The sequence below is a fragment of the Manis javanica genome, chromosome 17 (genome assembly GCF_040802235.1).
Source record: "Manis javanica isolate MJ-LG chromosome 17, MJ_LKY, whole genome shotgun sequence".
Classification (NCBI taxonomy): domain Eukaryota; kingdom Metazoa; phylum Chordata; class Mammalia; order Pholidota; family Manidae; genus Manis; species Manis javanica.
Window position 1 is genome coordinate 57,336,153 of NC_133172.1, and position 21,368 is coordinate 57,357,520.

The following is a 21,368-nucleotide window of genomic DNA, read 5'->3' on the forward strand; positions in this document are numbered from 1 at the left end:
TTCACTTTTTGCACTTCAGAAATGGTGGACATACTTAGGGCTGAATCGGTTTGCATGTGGCCAACGGTGCTGCTGCTCCAAGCCCCCTGGCATGCAGCTGCCCCTTTACACCCATGTGCCAATATAGGCGGCTTTGTTCATTTCCTCAGATCATCGTACTCACTTCCTGCCTCAGGATCTTTGCATATACCATTTCCTTTTGCTTAGAATTCCCTTCTTCCATTTAATAAATATTTATTCAGTGCCTGCTGTCAGGCACTTTTCTAGGGGATACACTGGTGGCCAAGGCTTGAACTCATAGGGCTTACATGTTATGGGTATGTGATGGTGCTGTAATTGTAGAAAGACTCAAGAAAATACTCCAATAAAGGAATAATTTGGGAGGGATAAGTACTATGAAAATAATTAAACAAAGTCATGGGAGAGAGAATGACTGGATACAACGATCAATGAAATCTTCTTCGAGGAGGATATTTTAAGGAGGAGATATTTTGAAATGAGGAATTATTTTAAACTGTGATCTAAATGGGGTAGGACATGTGAATATTTTGGGGAGGATCATTCCAGACAGAGTGAAAAGCAATAGCAAAAGCCATATGTGGTAACTTGTTTCCAAGGTGGCTGCCAACGAGTTCTTCCTTGCTGCTGCCCACGCCGTCCCACCACCGAGGAGAGTGATCCGCTTCTCCCACGCTCTGGAATCTGGGCTGGCTTTGGCGCCTCACGTGACCACCAGAACGGAACTGAAGCGCCATGCCCGGATTGCCGAGGCTAGTTCATAAGAAGTCTCGCAGTTTCCACCTGGGCCTCTTGAGTCACCTCATGGGAGGCTCGCCCATGGATCCCAGGGGCCTTGCTGTGGGACGCCCGAGCTCCAGAGAGAGGCCGCGTGCAGATGCTCCATGCACCGGGCCCAGCTGAGCTCCTAGCCCATCAACCGCCAGTTACGTGCGGAGCCACCTGGGACGTCCAGTCAACAGCTGACCGCAACTACAAGCGCAAACCACCCAGCTGAGCCCAGCCAACTGCAGAACTGGGAGAAGTGGTCATAAAGTCCTGTTCAAAGTCGTTAACTTTGGGGGTAATTAGTAATGCAGGAGGAGACAACCAGAACACCCTACGACTCTTCTCTGCCTGCCTGCAGCCCATTTAGCCTTATTAATTACTTCTTATTATTCAACTCGAACATTACTCTCACAGAGGAATCTTCCTGACATCCCTCCCCAGATGCTCAGGCATCTTCCTGTGTGTTCTCACAGGAGTCAATACTTTTCCTTCATAGCACTTATAATCATTTATAATTTGTATTTCTTCTTATGATCATTTATAATTGTCTCCCTCACTAGAGTTTATGTTCAATGATAATATTGTACGGGTTTTGCTCAACATAATACCAACAGTTAGCATAGAGCTGGTACACAGTAGGTACTCAATAAGTATTTGTTGAGTGATGTAATAAAGGATTAATGGAATGAATGGGTTAGCTTCAGAGTAGAGATATGGTTGTCGAAGTTAGCAGACACTGTCCTCAAATACTAATTCATATATAGTGACTACATGTGAGAAGAGCTCTTACCGAGAACACTTCTGAGTTAAAATATTAAATATCCAGGACACGTGGAGCCCAGAAGAATTAGTTAAATGATGGTTCTGTGACCTCCCAGACAATAAGGAGTCCCTAACTGTACATATACCCTAATGGGCTATGAACATGCTCCTTGGGCCTTCTTATTCTCCAAGTACTCCCTAGAAAGTCCACAACTTGAGGATCCTTTAACTATTTCCAGAAACCCACACCAAAGCCATAAATGGCACACACGCAAAAATGCCTCCACAGCCTGCCCAGTGTGGCCTAGGAAATTCCTCCCGGCTTACCCTCCTCCCAGTTTTCCTGCTTGCTGCCTTATATAATAAAAACATTCTTTATGTCTTGCTACCAGGCATTATGAGCTTATTATTTATCAGGCACCATGCCAACTGTTTTGCACCCATTATTTCATCTAATCCTCTCCGAAGCCTATGAGGTACAGAGTATCTCCCAAGTACAGATGACTGAATTAAGGCTCAAAGAGGTTAAGAAATTTGCCCAGAGCCATGGAGCTAACAAGCAGAGCTAGGCCTTAAAAATAAAACAAACGACAGAGACTCAAGCAACCAAACAAGAACGATCTAAACGTCTCCACAGCTCCGGAGGTTATCCATTCTGTTTCAATGCCTCATAGGACGGAACATGCCCTTCTTATTTTGCCGCATCCTGTCTTAGGAATCTGGCTCGGAACAGCATAGTGGGGCCTGAGCTGGATGCACACACCATAGGAGATGGTGATTCCCACCAAGTTTAAGTGCTGCCAAGCCTCTGGCACTAGGGTCAGGCTCCCCACCCACCAAGGCCCACCCAATCCTGGAAGCTCAATCGGATCAGCATCTCTTGCACAGAGAATGGGCTCAGCCTGCCAGTTGCAGGCTGGCAGAGCAGGTCACTGAGCAGCGCTCTCAGGAGACAGCAGAGAAGCCAAGCACACTGTCAGGCCGACAGCTGGGAGAGGAGTTTGGCTCTCAGGAGGGTCCCTAAAAACACAGTCACAGTGAACGATCATGTGCAATAGAGCTTTATTCTGGGTGAGCCAGTTTTGAGACCCAAAACTGATAAACATGCTTGGGAATTTGAAAGAGTGACTCAGAAATCCCTAGGCCCTTGGCTGCACCATCACGTTACGGCCACGGATCCCTCAAGTGAGCTTGTTACCATCTTCTCTGTGCTGCCCTGACTCTACACCCACCCTCCTCCCCACCCCGTGTGATAGCAGCCCCATCAAGTGTGAATCACAAAACCACAGACACTGCCACATGGCCATGCTCTTGCCGACTTCTGGGAACAGAAACAATAATATTGTAAATGTGACTTACTCAAGACTTCAGCAAAGTGCTTAAAGGAAATCTATATTTTTTATGTAAACAGTCTTCTGTTTACCAGCGTGGTAACAGTTGTTCTGCTCAACTCTGGAAGACCTGACACCAGCTTGTTATGGAAGCAAAGGGTATAACCATGGCCAGGAGGTTGCAAAGGGAAAAAAATGCCAAAACGTCACTTTTATTTAATGTATTTATTTTATTCTACTGTGTAAGAAGAAAATAGTGATGCTTTTGGTAAGTGGTCAGATATCCGCATTCTCCTTTGTGTAACTCTGAAAGAACCCTTTGAAGGGCAAAATGTGTGTGTGTGTAAATGAGAGTGATCGAGAACGGGATTGAGAGAGACACTGAAGACATCAGAGAAGGAGTTTAAATGCAGACATTGCACGAACCGCGGAAAAATTTCCCACCAACCTCCCATTTTCTTTTGTCTCAGAGCTGAAACTGATCCTAGGTGGTGATCTACGTGGATAGAAGATGTCAGACAACTTGAAAATCCCTTACGGTTTCTAACCACAAATATTTGGGGGTTGTGTTATCTAGGTTAGAATGAGAACCTGCCAGGAAAAAATTCAGACATACAAATCTTTGTGTAAACTACCTTAAGAGCCTGAGGCCGACAAAAGCCAGAGCAAAGGCTGAAGTTTCATCCTCAGAAGACCCATAATCGAGGCTCCGGCTCTTGCTATGCCACAGCAGGAGTCCAGCAGAGCTTCGGTTTCCGCGTATGCCCTTCCAGGACCAGGTCAGAACAGTCTTCCTTTGTTCTGTGTCCTCCCTGGCCTGACACAGGCACTTGTGCAATACCCCCAAATACCCGGGGTCCGTCGGGTCATGGGGTTGGTGGTGTGTAAGGCTTCTGGGCAATGATGGGAGAAGGGGTGAGAACAGCCTTAACAGTACCCCCTTCACCACTGCTGTTCTCATCTGTCCAGTCTGCTGGAGTTCAGGCCAGTCACACTTGCACCTGCAGAAACTGAGACCTGAAGTGAAAGCACCCAATCAAAAAGCAATGGCACCTATATCATTTCCAGGGTCTTTGGGCTAAAGAGACCAGTTGTGAATTCCCAGCCACTGGCCTCTCCAAGTCTAGGTGGCCTGACACTTCCTGCAATCTGAGAGTCATGCAGCGCCTTTGAACACAGCCCCTGCATCATGCCTCCATCCATCAGGGTCAGCTTCTCAGAGACCCAGCTAGACCCTCCTCTTCTTCCAGACACCGTGCCAACAGCTGGCGATTCAACGGCGAGCAAAACCTCTCTTGGGATTTTTTGAGAAAGACCAAAGTTTAGCCTTTCATTTTTCAACATTTTATTTAGAATCTCTAAATAATTACGGACTGCAATGTCTAAGGGGAAGAAAAGAAGAATCACACAGCAGTTCATTACTATACAACATGGAAGTGTGATGAGGGGGGAAGCTCCGAGTATAAACCGAGGGCATCTAAAGAGGACCACACAATCTCACCTCGACCCCGGAAAGATCCTGCCCTCCATGGGCTTGGATGGTCTGAGGGATATTTAATAAATAGCCTACTACCTTACTGAGGCCAGTGAAATTGACGATAAGATGAAAATGCTGATAAGAACATGAGAGAAAGGGTAACTTAATGTGGCTCACCCCTGTCTCCTATCCTCAGCCAACCTGCGGTACAAGGGCTTAATTATATTCTGAGATTAACTAGCTGGGCCAGGCTGTCTGAGCCCACGGATAGGGGTACACCGGTGTCTTCACCTTTGTAACACACAGGCACACATTTCTTTTTTAAGATGTTTTTCTTTGGCGATATTTTTACTGGAGTAAAATATACACAATAGAATTTACCATTTTAATCATTTTTAAGTCCATAGTTCAAGGACATAAAGCAGTCACAGTGTTGGGCAACCATCACCAACATCTGTCTCCAAAACTGGCTCATCTTCCCAAACAGAAGTCCCATACTCATTAAGCAAAACCTTCCTGTCTCCCTTCCCCCCCAGCCACTGGTAACCTCTAATGAATTCACCTCATGTAAGTGGCTCCCACAGGAATCGTCCTTTGGTGCCCAGCCGATCTCACTTAGCATAATGTTTCCACAGTTCATCCATGTTGCAGCGTGTATCAGAATTTCATTACTTTTTAAGGCTGAACAATATTCCATAGTACGGATACACTGTTTATCCATTTTTCTGTTGACAGACATTTGTGTTGTTCCCACCCTTTTCCCTTGTGAAGAATGCTGTTCTAAAACACGGGTGCCAAAGCATCTGCTTGAATTCCTGCCTTTCATTCTAAGCTTAGGGGTGGAATTATTGGATCACATGGTAATTCTATATTTAACTTTTTGTGGAACCACCAAACTGTTTTCCACACATCTTCCAGACTAGATGAATGCGCCCACCTGACACCTACCCCATACCCAGGTCTCATATGGGCTGGTGTACCCTAAATATTAAACAATGAACAACAACAAAAAGAAAGGGCAGGCAATTAACAACAACAACAAAAAAAAAGAAAAGAAAGAGTTACTCACTTTGATAAGACACCTGTTAGGTGTCAGTCAGGTGCTGATTTTTTCACATTATTTCTTCTCATTCTGAACAATAACCATAGGAACAAGGTGTTTTTAATTTTACATCCTCTCCCCATTATTTTCAATGAATAAAGCAGAGTTTCAGGGTATAAGAACCTGTCCAAGATCACCAGACAATAGTAACTGTCTGGGTCCAAGCCCCTCACTGAGTCCATCACAGCACAGCCCCTCCCAGAACACACACGAGTGCATGACCCCGAGAGGAAGTCATCCCGGCCAAGCTAACCTGGCCTCCTCTGTGGGGAGGTTGCATGTTTCAAGGCAAAGCATGGGGTCAGTTCCCAGAAGGCTTTGCTTCCTAGCCCTGGGTCCTCCCTGCCTGGTAGTGAGAAAGAAAGGAGGGAAATATGGGAGGGAGAGAGGAAAGGAAGAAGGGAGGGAAGGAGAATGAGTGAGAGAGAGAGAGAGAGAAAAAAGAAGGAAGGAGAAAGGAAACACAGAAATCGGGGAGGCCGCCTGGTCACTGGCAGCCTGTAGCCTCCAGGCGGTCAGGCATTTCGTGCTGGCTGGTCTTTCACAGGAGGCTGTCCCTGCCGAGGTTACAGCCCTCCTCACTGTGGCCTCAAGGAACCCAAGAAACACACTCATTGCCTCTTTGGTTATTTTATAAACAGTGCTTGGAAACCACGAGTCATTATCACTCTCTGGCCAGCCAGTCAGACTTTCCATGCCCTGTGTGCGATGCCCTTAATCTTCCCAAAGCCAGCGGTATCATTGCCTAAACCAAGAGGATTGTTTGCTTTGGCCATAATCAGGGCCGAGCGTGAGTATCAGCCTGTGTTCGCTCTGTGCCCAGCAGGCCTCAGGGCTATAATCTGACATGCATCCCACCATCCATTCTTTCATTGACATATGCATCCACTTACCCCAGATCCTCCCAAGTTTTATCCAGGCAACTCTGCATCATATATTCACCCAGTCATTCATTTACTGCTGCAGGCACCCACCCATAGGCTCCATTTAAATCATTTGTCTACTCCTCTGTTCCTCCATTTATTTCTCCACCATCCCAACAGCCAATCCAGGAATTTATCCACTCATTCAGGCAAGATGCACCCACCCTCCATTACCGATGCAATCACACACCACTTCTTCACTCAGCCATCCAGTCGCTCTCTTATTCAATCACCTAACTACCTAGTCACTAAATGTATAACCACCTGGTATAAGCTAGGCACTGCTGTTGATGTTGGAGGAACAAAGACTAACAATAAGGTCACCCATTCCCCATCCATTCACCAATATCTCACTGATGAGCACCCGTTCATTTACCCACCCTGCAGAGCTCCACCCCTGTGGGCACAGAACTGGTCACTGGGTGGATTCCAGGGAGATTCAAAGAGATGAACCTTGATTCAAGCCATTAAGTGCCACCAAAATGATAGTTGAAGGGCATAAAGGACTTGGCTAAGAGACAAAACTAGGCTAGAGACAAGAGTCCAGAATTCCAGTTTTCAATAATAAGGAAGAAAACTTGCAGTAGGATATGTCAATATGGAATCTGAAGAGATTCATTCTAGTGCCAAAGTTAGTCATAGAGATAATTAGTAAATAGTTCTGAGCCTTCCCGTGGATTGCAAGGAAATTTTAAAAGATGCCTAGATAATTAAAACACATCCATTTTTCTATTAAATCCATCCATCCATTCACCTATCCACACATCCATATATTTATCTGCCCATCCATCTACATTTTTATTGTTCAGCCTTTACAGCAGGAGCTCTTAACCAGGGTTCCATGAATAGGTACAATCTCATACATTTAATTCACCTCTGCATTCCTAGTGCCTCCCATGGCTACTGACATACAGCAAGTGCAAATTAAATATTTGCTAAATAAGTTAATGAGTACTTTCAGTTATGACTAGGTAAACCCAAGCCAGAAAGGTGGCACCCTGATCAGATAATTTGGCTGGCTCTAGGGCTGATATGAGTAACTTTGCTTGTTATATGATTGCTTACTTGATAATGCGCAGGATTCATCCTATCTACATTTGAGACATTTAGATGCCCAGATAAGGCCACGACTGGTTTAGGCATGTCTAAAAGATTTGGCTTTAGCTGTCTGACAGAGCGAACCCATCTCCCTCATATTCTAACATACCACAGGGAAGGGCAAAAGCTAAGCAGCCACATCTCAGGATTCAGGAGATCCAATTATTTTTGTTTAACACAGAGTCCTGAGATCTTCACAGAGACCCTTAATCAGAGTGACTAGGTTTGACCCAAGTCTGTGTACATAACCAGAGCTCTGACAATCAGCGGACAATCACTGTGAGTTTGGTTAACCTCTCTGGACAACTCAGATTGAAATCTTGTCTTGTATTTCTATAAACCAAAAGAAGTAAGTGTTCTAAATTTAAACCTGGAGGTAACACAGCATGTCACTTGCAACACAGGGGATAGAGGGATAAAGCCAGAGAGAGGTAGATGTCTCATCTGGCATCACTTACCAGGTCTGTGGTCTTGGGCAAGTTGCACGGAATGCCTTGACTCCTCAGTTCCCCCATCTGCAAAATGTGAGAAATATCTTTTACTTCACCCACCTGGATTCTAGTCCATAACCTATAAGAAGACTCTGGCTCAATGCTAGACATAAAGGAGGCCCCCAATAAAGAGTAGCTGCTAATTTCTTGACTCTCTAAATAGTTGTTCTATCTGCCTAGTTCACTTTCCTTGAGACCATTTATTTAAAATTTAAAAAAGTCTTTTAAAGTCTTCTTGGAACTCTGGACTCTGCAAAGGGCTTCCTTGCCTGTTGCCTTACGTATTCTTCATCATCACCAGCTTCATTACCGTCAAAGTTATAACTATTCCCATTCTGCAGATAAGAACACTGGGGCTTGAACTGAATAAGGACCTTACCCTCTTCCTATCAGTCAGGATTTGACCCCCTCACCTGCAGAGCCCTGTTGTCTTTGTTATCAACAGGATCATAAATAGCAAACTCAACAAAACAAATGGGATGCAAGAGACAAAAGGCCCCCAAATCCCCAAGGCCCCTCAGAGTAGACTTGCTTAGGTAACGTGAGCGTGGCTTACTGAGAAGACCCAAACAAATGTGGTGCGCTATAGACCTGGTTTTGTTCCACGTGTACACAGCCCCATTAAGCCCTCCTGTGACCTTTTGATTGGCCTTCAACATATAAGATAATGCTATAGCCTGAAAAGCCATCCTATTTGCCTAGAGTCCTACAAGGAGTCTGTGTTTTATTTCACTGTTTTCCTGGGTGTGCTTCTATTTTCTTATTTATTTATTTGAACCACTAAATTATCTAATTAGTGACATATATCGTTGACACATGGGCCACTATGAATATTTACTGCACACTTGTTCACGCATTTATCTAAATAGGTGGCATGCCAGGGCTATGTAATAAGGAATAATGATTCTTTAGGAGAGTTACAGGGAATTGTAGAAGGGGGAAAAAGTTTTGCACAGTGGGTTGTAGCTTCCAACCACATCTATCAATTCTTCCTGAGATAGAGCAATTGCATAGTAATGACAAAAAAATTTATAGTAATGAATAAATCAATACTCAGCTCTGCGGCAGTTTTAGATGTCACTTTTATAGGCCTTCCCGTGTCTATTATATACCCCTTAGCGCCAGAGCCGAGGGAGTGCAGTGAATGCCAACAGCTACAAGAGAAAAGGCAGCGACTCCTGAGATCCCAGGGGGTCCATCACCATCCCCCACAGGGAGAGCCATTTATATCGCTGAGCCCTCAAATGGAGCCGCTTACAGTGATGAACTACTCAGCCAACAGGTGTTTGTTTTAAAAATGGAGCTGTCATTTCATGCTGAGCAAAATGGGAATGCAAAAATAAGGAAACAAACAAACAAATACTTAATTACATAGGGATGAATGGGCGGGGGCCTAGGGGAAAGGAGCTCCGTGCAGAGGGAGAGGAGAGAAATGGAGGAAGAGGGTGTTAGCCTCGAGCACTGTGGCCCAGGGCTTTATTTATTCAGCAAATATTTACTGAGCACCTACTACTTACCTAGCACAGTTCTAGGCAGGGGTCAGCAAAGTCTTTCTATAAATGGCAGGACAGTAAATATTTTAGGCCTTGTGGATAAATGGTCTCCATTGTCACTAAGCAACTTGGACTTTGTAGCACAAAAGCAGCTGTACAGGATACATAAATGAGCAGGCACAGCTCCGTTCCAATAAAACTTTATTTACAAAAACAGGTGCTCAACTGGATTTGGCCCCAGGGGCACAGTTTGCCCACCCAGATATGGCATGGCATTTCCCAAAAGATGGGCTATGTAACAGAGGACTGTGGGGCGACTGGTAGGTAGACAGGGTGTAAATAACTTGGAATCACACAAGGAGATTTAATTCCCATTGTAAGTCTCTTATAATCCTCTGATCACACCAAGGAGAGAGTCTCTGCAGGGTGTGAGCCTTTACAGGCTCTCTAATGTTTCGCTAATCTCTTTTTCAACAAAAAGAGGGATCCTAAAGCTCCAAGCCTTGGCAAGCAACAGTTTCCAGAGGGATTTTTTTAGCATTGTTTGGTTTTTGCTGAGTTTCAATTTCCGGCAAGCGATACTTGTTTCTGTTTACCATTTAAAAGGCAGAAACCCGGTTTCTTAACCTTGACCCTGCTGACATTTGGGCTGGATATTTCTTTGCTGGGGGTGGAGAGGCTGACCCGTGCCACGTGGGATGTTCAGCGGCATGCCTGGTCACTACCCACTGGATGCTGGGAACACAAACCACGCCTCTGCCACTTACTTCTTCCGTGACACCAAACAGCTAACTTTTTAATCTCCCCAGCCTCATTTCCTCATCCGTAAAATGGGGATGATGGCAATAGTAGCTCCAACGTAATAGAGTTAATGTGAGGATTAAATCAATTAATTCATCCGAAGCAATCAGCAGAGAGCTCATCTGGGGAAAGCATTCGATGAATATTTTAGCCATGGCTGTCCATCCTAGTAACAAAATGTTTCTGTTTTCAATATACTTATTTGTTCAGTGACTTATTCAAGTGAGCCAATGTAAAGAAAATATTATTAAATAAGTAATAGTTCAGAGAGTAAAGATATGCCAAAATTTATGAAGAAATTTTGTTGAGGTGTGGGTGTTAAATGGATATATTTAAGGAGCAGATTTGGGCATGTTTTAGCCTAAAGTTCATTATTCCTGAGATACATGACTTTGGACCAGTTACTGAGCTTTGACCTCCAGTTTTCTCACTGGAAGAAAATGGTACCTCCTCGGAGAGGTGTTGTCAGGCAAAACAGGGTGATGTTCTCAGGAGTGGCTCAGTACCAAGGAGGCCCTCAATAAATGTTACTTCACTCCCTCCCTTTGTCCTTGTTGTTAATGACTCTTACTGGTTGCATCAACTATCTAGTGTTGTGTACGTGGCAATATTGTTGTGTAATAACCCCAAAACCTAGTGGCATGAAACCACAGTCACAGCTCCATGGATTGGGGACTGGGGCTGAGCTCAGCAGAGCAGTTCTTCTCTGGTCTTACGTAGGGCCAGTTAGGTGGCAGTCATCGGCTAGTGACTTACTGGGGCTGGATGATCCCAGGCAGGCTCTATCTGGCTGTTAGTGCTGGCTGTCTGCAGAGCTTCACCCTGCATGCAGCTCGCATTCTCCAAAGGGCTAGCTTGGCCTTTACACGGAGGCAGCCCTGTCCCAGAAAAGCAATAGTAGAAGCCATAAAGCTGCCTGCGTCCTAGACTCAGAAGTCACATCATGTCACTTCTACCATATTTTATCAGTCCAAACAAGCCACAAAGTCAGTTTAGACCAAAGCCTGGGGAAATGAACTCCATTTCTAGATGGAAGGAGGAGCAACGTCACATTGCAAAGGACTTGTAGAAGGAGGGTGACTCACTGGGGCCATTTCTCTAACAAGCTACCGCAATGTCTGCCTAGAGCGAAAGTCCACAACACTCGCCTCCCGTATTTTTCCATAAAGACTCACATACTGGATGTTATTCACATGACTAACAGGCCCCCGTGGGGTGTCCAGATGTTCATGAAAGCCCCTGGATTATGTGGGCAGAACAAATACCACAAAAATTCACGATCCCCACAACTATTAATGGCACATGAGTTCAAGGTCACTCACTGCAGTTCACATTATTGCCAAGAGAGGCTGTGGAATTGTATCATTTCTCATCCTGTTCTAAATTCATCTCTTCTTTCACAGTCAAGAAAAAATGGTCAATGTGAGCCATACACTGTTGAGATTATTACAAAGATTAGCCTTAAACCTGCTTTCCCTAAAAAAATAATTTTTATTTCAATGTTAACACTTCATGATTAGTAACAACTTCCGTGTGTAGACCCCAAAACTTCTAAGAAAGTCACTGTATTTGGGTAAGATTCACTAGTCCATGTAACTTATTCAAGTTAAGAATTCATTCTCTCTCCCTTTCTTTCAGTAGCCACAATTAATATGTCTATATTTTCTTGCTCTATTTCCTTCCCCCTGGACTGTGACCTTTGAGTGACTTTCTCCAGCACACATGAGCGGTCCTCTTCCGAAGACGTACCTTAAGCTTTATCAATAGCCACACTACTTCCTGTATCTAGGTTTCAAACAGCAGACTTTCTGGCCACAAACGGATCGCCTTTAATTCACACCCTCCAACAAACAGCACTCATGCCCCATCGGAGACCCTAATCCTAGGCTCGCACACGGTCACCATCTTCCTCCACTTTGACCTCACGCTCCATCATCTCTACAACACCTCCCTCCCCTTCTCAGGCCCCCCTCCGCCTCTGTCGCTGCCACGGCAAACCTCCTCTTTGTTTAAACTCGTCTCTCTTCTTGCTCCATGCCTGTACCTGAGAAACAGAATGTGGCTAGAGAGAAATCCACAACCATGCTTCCAGGCTTCGCTTTAGATTTATGACCACATATCATACGTGGGACTTCAGCACCGCCTGAAAAGCCAGCTGTGCTTCCCCAGTCAAAACCTCCTCCCACTTATCCTGATGACGATCGACTCCTTCTTCTCACTCCTCAGGCAGCCAGGACTCACTGTCAATAGCTGATCTTGAGTTTTATTTCATTGAGAAAACAGAAGCAGTTGGAAGAACATCTCTTATCTACCTGCATCTCTAGGTATACACTCAGCCTTCCCTTCTTTGCTCCTATGTGGACTCAGACGCCCCTCGTGCTCTGGAACCCCCTCCCTTCATTCATCCAAGGAGTCTGCTCCCAAACTTCCTCTCCACCCCCTGCATCCTTGGTCTATGAAATCATTCCCATCAGCGTTTGAACATACCCAAACATCTCCCACCTACAAATAAACTTCCCCCTTGACCTCACAGCTCTTTCTAGTAACTCCACCCGTATCTTGGCATCCTTTCAGCAACAAAGCTTTCCTTCTTACTAGTCCCCCAAAACAGCTCTTGTTAAACTCACCAGTGGTCTCCATTTCCAATCCAGTGCCCATGTCTTGGGCTGCGTGGTCCCTGACTTCTTAGAGTCATTGGTTACACCTGGTCAGGTCATTCCTTCATGAAACCCTGTCTTGTCTTAGCTTTTCGGTCACCATACTCCCATGGTTTTCCTCCCTCATCACTAGCCAATCTGCTTCTCTGGTCTTTTCCCAATGTTAATGTTGGTCCACCCAAGTGTTTGTACCTTAGTCCTCCTCTCTTTCACATGTACAACTCATTGTCAAGATGACCTTATATGGTCTCTCGACTTTAAATACAAGCTACTTGCTTATGATTTACACATTTATATCTCGACATATGTAGCTTTGATGTCCCCCTAGAACTCCAGGCTCATATATTCATTTGCATATGTGATTTCTCCACTTGGGTGCCTAATAAGCAACTCAAACCTTGGAGATAGAAAATAGAATTTGTGATTTCCTCTTCCAACTCATTCCTTCCTCTTTCAGCAAAGGGCACTGCCTTGTGCTCAGTCGGTTGCTCATTCCAAAACCTTAGAGGTCATCCTTGTTTTCTTTCTTTCCATTATCTTTCCAGTCACCCCATCAACAAATCCTGCTGGCTCTACCTTAAGATATATCAAAGTTTGGCCTGACCACCAGTATGGTCACCATGATTTCTAAGTGGACCTGTGACATATCCTCACTGGTCTCCCTGCTTCCAGTCTTGTCTCACAATCAATTTTGCACACACCTGCCAGAGTGAACTTGGTCAAGATCCACATACATTGGATATTGCTACTTTTTTCATAGAACTCCAGTGATTTTGTATCACACGTGGGATACATCCAGATGCTTCACCTTTGCCTTCATGACCTTACAGTCTGCCTACGTCTCTGGACTCACCTCCCATACTCTGTCTTACCCTGCTCCATTCCATAGGCCGTGGAGCTCACAGACACTCCATTCCCACATCAGAGCCCTGGGGGGGTCTGTGGTTCCCTCCGTCTGTGACTCTTTCCCCCAAAACCGTTTGATGACTCATTCACTCACTTTGTTCATTTCTTGGCACAAACATTACCTCTTCAGAGAAGCATCTCTTACCACCCTCCCTAAAGTCAACCTGTCATTCATCATCTTCATTCCTTGCTTTGCTGTTCTTTAAAAGAGTCTGATTTCCTGAAATTCCATTATATGTATTTGTTCCCTCTCTCACTGTACATGTCTCCACTAGAATATAATTTTCATGAGGTCAAGGGCCTTGGTTTTCTCACTACTGAATGCACAGTGCACTATAGACACTAAACAAACATGTTGACTAAATGATGGATTTTATTGGTAGAATTACAAATTTGAAATGTTCTCAGCACCATCTTTGCTTTTGTATTAGACATGATCACTTTCCTTAAATTGGAAAATGCAAGAAGAGACATCAGCTTGCATTGGCATAACAATTTTATTTAAATTCTTTGCCCGCTACCTCCATTTCCTCCAAATTTAGATGGCGTTTAAGGCAATGGAGGGGTAGACCTGTGTAATGTCACAATATGTACTAAATTAATAGTTTTTTCTTCTTCTTTTCTCCTTGTATGGCCCCCAATGTGTCTGTACTCCTATCAGACACATCAGAATTTATAAGACCTCATCAATGTCTTTCATTATGTAAAGACACATCAACTATGTATAAACAGATTTATTTGATATGAACATTAAATGTCATCAATTTATAGTATGAATCTCATCCTTGTGACTGACACCTGTCCAAAGCAAGATTTCAGAATGTTTATTTGGCTTATCTGTTTCCTTCCCCCTCCCCCACTCCCCCCCCCACTGTGACCTAAGAAATTACCATTGGCTTTTACTTACAATGATTATTTGGATACAATGTCTAAATTGTATCATCAGTTACTCCTGTAGAGCTACTGTCTGAGCCCTACTTGGGGTAGAAGCAAGGGGGAGAAGACCAAGGGCAGAGGTGCCTTGGCCAGATGGAGACTTGCTGAGAAGCAAACCTCACTTGTTCACTACATTCTAACCTCTTGTCACAACAGTGACACTCAGTGATGGCATTGCACTCACATGTACACTCATGATTTCTTAGGTTGTTCGAGTCTGCTTGATTCAGCCTCTTGTCCTCTTGAACCAGCCCTCCATGATGTGTGGGTCTGGCAGAGCCATGTCAGATGGTTGAGGGGTGAGCCATGTTCCCCCACACTACGCTTGGGGCTCTCACTAGTCACTTCCATGCTGTCTTTCAGGCACATGGTAAGATTATATTTCCCCACCCCCTTCTAAGATGCTGTGGCCACGTGACTTGGTTTGGCTAATGAATATGAATATAGGTGATGCATCACTTCTTGGTGGAGCTGTAAGAGCCAGTGCACAATTTGACATGTTCCCTGCGTACGCTGAGATGATGGTAGAAGCACTTGCTGCCAGGAAGCCTCCCTCTACCAGGACCTTACGTGACTCTGATGAGCAGAATCCCCCTGCTGACTCTTGCTGGGAATATGATATGAAAAGTGCAGAGAAGGAGGGAGAAAGAAAGAGGGAGAGACAGACCCAAAGAGGGACTTTATGTTAAGCCACTAAGAATTTCAGGACGTTTGTTTTCCCAGCATGATCTTGCCCATCCTGACTGCTAACACTCCCTGAGGGCTCAGGATCTGAGGAAGGGGTGGCAGCTCTGCAAGCTTTGATGTGAACGATTCAGTCAGGGGAGACTTCTTGACAAAACCGGGTCTGTGGTGAGGTGGGAGAAACAGGTGCTGAGACAGACGTTACGAGAATCCCCCGTAGAGACTGAGTCACCTCTGAAACTCTTCCAGAATTCTGCCTGGCCTCCACCCTCATCAGAAGCCACATTCTCCAGCCCATGTCTGTGCCTTACCCTCCAACTCCATGCAGTGTAGCCACTCAGGAGACCAGGATACCCACGTTCAGGTTGGCTTCACAGCACAGGGCACAGAGCTTTGCTTGCAGAGTAGAAAAGGCCTGACTGGGCTCACCCAGGCCACAGGGCCCTCAGTGGCCTCACAGGCACCTGAACAGAGAAAATAGACCTCCGACATCTCAATCACACCGTCAGACTTTGACATGGAGCAGACGAGTCCACATCCTGGTTCTGTGGTTGTGTGACTTTGGGCAATTTACATCACCTTGCTGAGCCCCAATGTCTTCAGCTAATGGCATGAGGGCCTTAATAGTGTATACCTCAAATGGGAGTCAGCAGGGGAGACTTTGTGAGATGATAAAGATCAAGTGCCCCATACTGTCCCTGCAACATATTAGTAAAACCACACAAAATGACCATTTTTACAGAGCTAAATGAATGCCTCTATCTCATGGCATTAATTATGCCCCTGAAAAGACTGAAATATGTGGGCCATATAGAAGCAAAGAGCAGTCTCTGAAAGACTTGCTGTAAGAATCCTAAAATTAATTTTCTTCCCTGCCAGAGACACAGAAGAGGTACATGGGAGAATCATAAGGGGCAGACTCTAGTTTTCCTGTTTTGCCTGCTGCACAAACTAGAGAGCTGGGCCCCTCCGTTATTCCTCCTCACCGCCAGCCTCAGGGTACAATGAAGTAAGAGTGACCTCAGTGTAGCTGCAGGAAGCATTGCGCTATTTCCTGCATCCATGTGTTTGTTCCCTCTGCCTGGAATGTCTTTCTTCTCCTTCGCTCCCCTCTTTCCCCCATCATCCTGGCTTGGGATATATGCAGACTATATGCATCATGAGAGAAGGCACCTTGTCTGTCTTGTCTGTTGATATATGAAGCACCTGCAGCCAACAGATTTTGTTTGAATTAATGACCAAATAAATGAATGGATGACAAGACCCAGTCTGGAGTCGAGTGCTTCGGAAAGGTTGGCCTGAACACGTGCCGTGCTGGTGGGGATCCCCTCCTACGTTCTCTTCAAACACCTCTGCACAGGTCTCACTCTTTGCATGTACAGTGATAAATATGTGATGATACTCCAGTACTTAAAGCCAGAGGTTGTCTTTGTAACACTCAAGATTGCCTGAGTGAAGGCTTGGGGCCCGGCTTGTAAGAAACTCTATAAATGTATTCATGACTCTTGTCCTTACCTCTCTTCCTGGCCCTTGGCGATGAGCCCTGGTCCCCGCAGCCCCAGGCTGGGAGAGCAGGACTCTCAGAGCCTAACAGGACAATGAGCTCAGCTCAGGGAACTACCCCCCGGAAGGAGGGGTCTTGTGCTTTGCACAGGCTCATGCAGAGGGCTGTGAATTCTTCACTTCTAAGCAAAATGGCAAAAGAGAAAATATAGGTCTTCAAAAACAAGTGATTTATTCTGTATCAGAAACGCATTTACCTGGCCTATTTTGCTGAACGGAGAAAGCTCAGGTTCACTTAGTAAAACTCAATCTGAATATTTCTATCCTTTATTTCCATACAGATTAGCTTCATATGGCCTCAAGTATAAACACAACAGATTGGCTTGCGGCTTCTATGGGGAAAGAGGCAGTGCGGAAGGGAGAGCATCGCTATTTTAAGTTTCTTCATGGTTCAGCAGGCAGCTGCTAAGAGTTCTAAAGGAGCCGACAAAATAAGAAAAGTTTATTGATTAGTTTACAAATAACTGTTGTATAAGGAAAGATACCGAACGGCAGGCTGCTTCACCGACGGCTTACTTCTCGCCGCCCTTCATTCCAGGGCCGAGGGAGCCGGCTGCTGGGGGCACGTGAAAGAGGCCAAGCAAAGGCAGTGTCGGGATAAGGAGGCATTTGCACCAGGTTAAAATAAATAAACAAACAGGAACCTTTATTTGTGGCCGATCTGTAAGTAGACTGATGCGTGCCCCCTCTTCCACATGTCTTCATGAAAAAAACCTTTTTAAATGTTTTTCCTCCACTGGCAAACACAGCAAAGCTTGAAATGCCGGACTCGGAGCACGAGCTTCGATACCACCCCCTCCCATCACACATCAGTCACTGGGCAGTTTAAGAACAGAGTGAAGGTGTCAGATCCATGCTTGTCCCTGGGCATATGGGTGCAAGGGACAGAGGGCCTGGGAGGACAGGACCACCACCAGGATCTCAATCCCTGCTCCGCGCTGCTTCCCACAGGGTCTCTGTGGGGCCTCGGCAAGCTGTTGGCTTGTTGGGAGGATTAACCAAAATAAGCACACCCAAGCCCAGGACGAGGTAGGCTGCGGGGAGCGCCTCAGTCAGCAGCTACAGCGGGATTTCAGTTATGCAAAACTTCTTGTGAGAAATGGAAGCCGCGCGAGAGGTGGCAGAGGTGCAAGCCGGGCAGATAGGCGGGACCTTTCCAGGCCTTGCGAGGAGTTTGGTGGTGTCCACATTCTGGCATTTCCCAGAGGTGGAGGGAGGAGAATGTACTGGACTCTCCACGGTTCACTGACGGAGCACCACCTAACCCTGGATCCCGAAGACTCGGTGTCCTTGCCCTGTCAACCTTCTGCTGATGTTACTAAGAAAGTCTCACCTTGCCATCTGTTGACCATCCACATTTTCGGGCATTTGTTCATTTCTCTTTTTAGCAGTTATAGGACTCCACATGGCCTAGGCAGTCAACTGTCGCTGGCTATATTTTCACCTGTTTGTGGACATTGCATGTATTTTCCAGGTTAACTCTTTCTCAACAGTGATTGTTTATCCATCATATCAGTGGTCATAAATTTATTTTTAAAGAAGTCTTTATAGGTTTTTAAAAAGTAAATTGTCTTAGGCATTCATACTCATTGCTGTTACGACTGCGAGCTGATACAATGCTGTGGAGGGTAATTTGGCAATATTTAACCAACTAATACATGCATTTGGCTTCTGATCCAGCAATCGCACTTCTAGGACTTTACCCTAAAGACACAGCTTCAACAATAAGAAAACGTGTGGGCATAAATTTATTCATGGCAGCAGTATTTGCAGTGGCAAACACTGGAAACAACTTAAATGCCAATTCCCAGACGATGGTTGAATCAACCCTGGTACATCCATACACAGCAAAGTATAGTGTCACAGTAAAAAATAATGAGGATAAGTTCTATTAACTGATAGGTAGTGATTTCCAGGAATCACTGCTAAGGGAAAAAACTCAACGTACAAGGAAGAGCTATAATACACTACCTTTTGTGTAAGAAGGAAAGAAAAATGAGAAAAAGTATGTGTGTTTCTACATAAGGGATTAATCAGAAGTGAATGAGCTTGTTTATCTGCAGGTGTAGGTGAAAGAGGATGGAAAACAGCAGGAAGTCTGGAGGGGTGGGATCCGGGATGGGGGCTGGATGTCTCTCCGAGTCATCTTTTTGTAGAGAAGTGATTTTTGAAAGCATGTTAATGCTTAGTATAAAAAAAAAATCACAAGGATGAGGAGAAAACCCTAAAGTGAAATGCATGGAGTAACAAATGAACGGTTCTGAATGAATAACATGACTGTACAGAAAGAATAAACAACAAGCCCAAATAATACAGTATTTGGATGAATGCTTCTGAGTAAAGACGAAAATAGCAGTATGCAATTATTAAAATCGAGTTGGTAGGTTTGTTCTTCACAGTAATATAGATTAGCAATTCTGAAACCATTCTGTATTCTACCGTTGATGAAGTGAATATGTTGTGGATAATGGGAGCACAGTTTTTTATGATCAAAGAAGGAAGGGATAAATGTGGAAAGGGACTAGATCAGCACAAACCCTATGTGTTGGATTGAAGTTCAAGGTAGTCATGGACACTCACAATTTTTTTTTTTTTTTTGAGAGGGCATCTCTCATATTTATTGATCAAATGGTTGTTAACAACAATAAAATGCAGTATAGGGGGGTCAATGCTCAATGTAGAATCATTAATCCATCTCAAGCCTAATTCTCGTCAGTCTCCAATCTTCTGAAGCATAATGAACAAGTTCTTACATGGTGAATGAATTCTTACATAGTGAATAAATTCCTACATGGTTAACAGTATAAGGGCAGTCATCACAGAAACTTTCGGTTTTGATCATGCATTATGAACTATAAACAATCAGGTCAAATATGATTATTTGTTTGATTTTTTTTTTTTTTTGAGAGGGCATCTCTCATATTTATTGATCAAATGGTTGTTAACAACAATAAAATTCAGTATAGGGGGGTCAACGCTCAATGTACAATCATTAATCCATCTCAAGCCTAATTCTCGTCAGTCTCCAATCTTCTGAAGCATAACGAACAAGTTCTTACATGGTGAACGAATTCTTACATAGTGAATAAATTCTTACATGGTGAACAGTACAAGGGCATTCATCACAGAAACTTTCGGTTTTGATCATGCAATATGACCTATAAACAATCAGGTCAAATATGAATATTTGTTTGATTTTTGTACTTGATTTATATGTTGATCCCACATTTCTCCTATTATTATTATTATTTTTATTTTTAATAAAATGCTGAAGTGGTAGGTAGATGCAAGATAAAGGTAGAAAACATAGTTTAGTGCTGTAAGAAGGCAAATGTAGATGATCAGATGATCAGGTGTGTGCCTATGGACTAAGTATTAATCCAGGCTAGACAAGGGCAGCAAGACATCCACGGATGCAGAAGATTTCTCTCAAAGCAGGGGGGGTGAGGTTCTGAGCCTCACCTCTGTTGATCCCCAAATTCTCACCTGATGGCCCCCCTGCGACTGTGCCTGTCTTAGGTTGTTCCTCCCTTGAGGAATCTTACCCGTCTCTGGCTAACCAGACACTCGCAATTTAAAATATTGATAGATAGGTAATAAATAGATGATACATATAGATACAGATAGATCATTAAAAATAGGTGTGTATGGGTGTGAATAATGTGGGTATACATACACACGTGCATCATACACATATTATGTAGCTCTGTTTATGCAAAGGGCCTAGAAGCAATGACATCCACCCTAATAATCACCTGCTTGTCATCCAGGTCTTTGTTTCCAATGTCATTATCCTCTAAAAGAATTCAAGGCAATTTGGAGAAATGGCCGATTCCAGATAGAGAACTGGAAAAGTCTAATATGAGCCTGGAAGAGCTCAAGCCAAATGGTAAGGATGAGCCCAAAGACATATGGACACATATCAGAAGGACACAGGAACTAACCTGAAGGAATTCTCCCTGCTCACATCTGGGACAATTCAAGTATCAAAATAAATAAGGAGAGCAGCAGCTTGTAACTCAGTGAATGACCCAGGAACATACAAATTCAAACTGATATAAGTAAATACATAAATATAGAAACAATATATTGGATGGGACAATAGAGTGGACGGAAAGGAAGACCTCTTCCTTACAATAGAATATCAACTAATAAAGAGGGCAGAAATGAAGAAATTAAAAAAGCCATGTCAGCAACACCAGGCCCATATCTTATATTCAGGGCTATGATGAAAGGCTCAGAGTGAGAAAGGCTCAAAGGTTAAGTGGCTGGAACCCAGTGAGTATAAGGGAGAGCTGGAGAGTGGAGCAGCAAAGGGCTCCAGGATTGAGGAGCAGGGTAGGGAGCTTGGATCTTAT

At 44.3% G+C, this 21,368-nt stretch overlaps 1 long non-coding RNA gene across 1 annotated transcript in view; it reads right to left on the reverse strand.

The window, feature by feature from the left end:
- Window positions 1-7,884: 7,884 nt before the first annotated feature.
- The window catches only part of LOC118967520 (uncharacterized), a 398,901-nt gene continuing 385,417 nt past the window's right edge, over window positions 7,885-21,368 (reverse strand). The window contains exon 4 of the long non-coding RNA XR_012126582.1: window positions 7,885-7,994. This is a non-coding gene — a long non-coding RNA (uncharacterized lncRNA). The remainder of the gene's footprint in view (window positions 7,995-21,368) is intronic.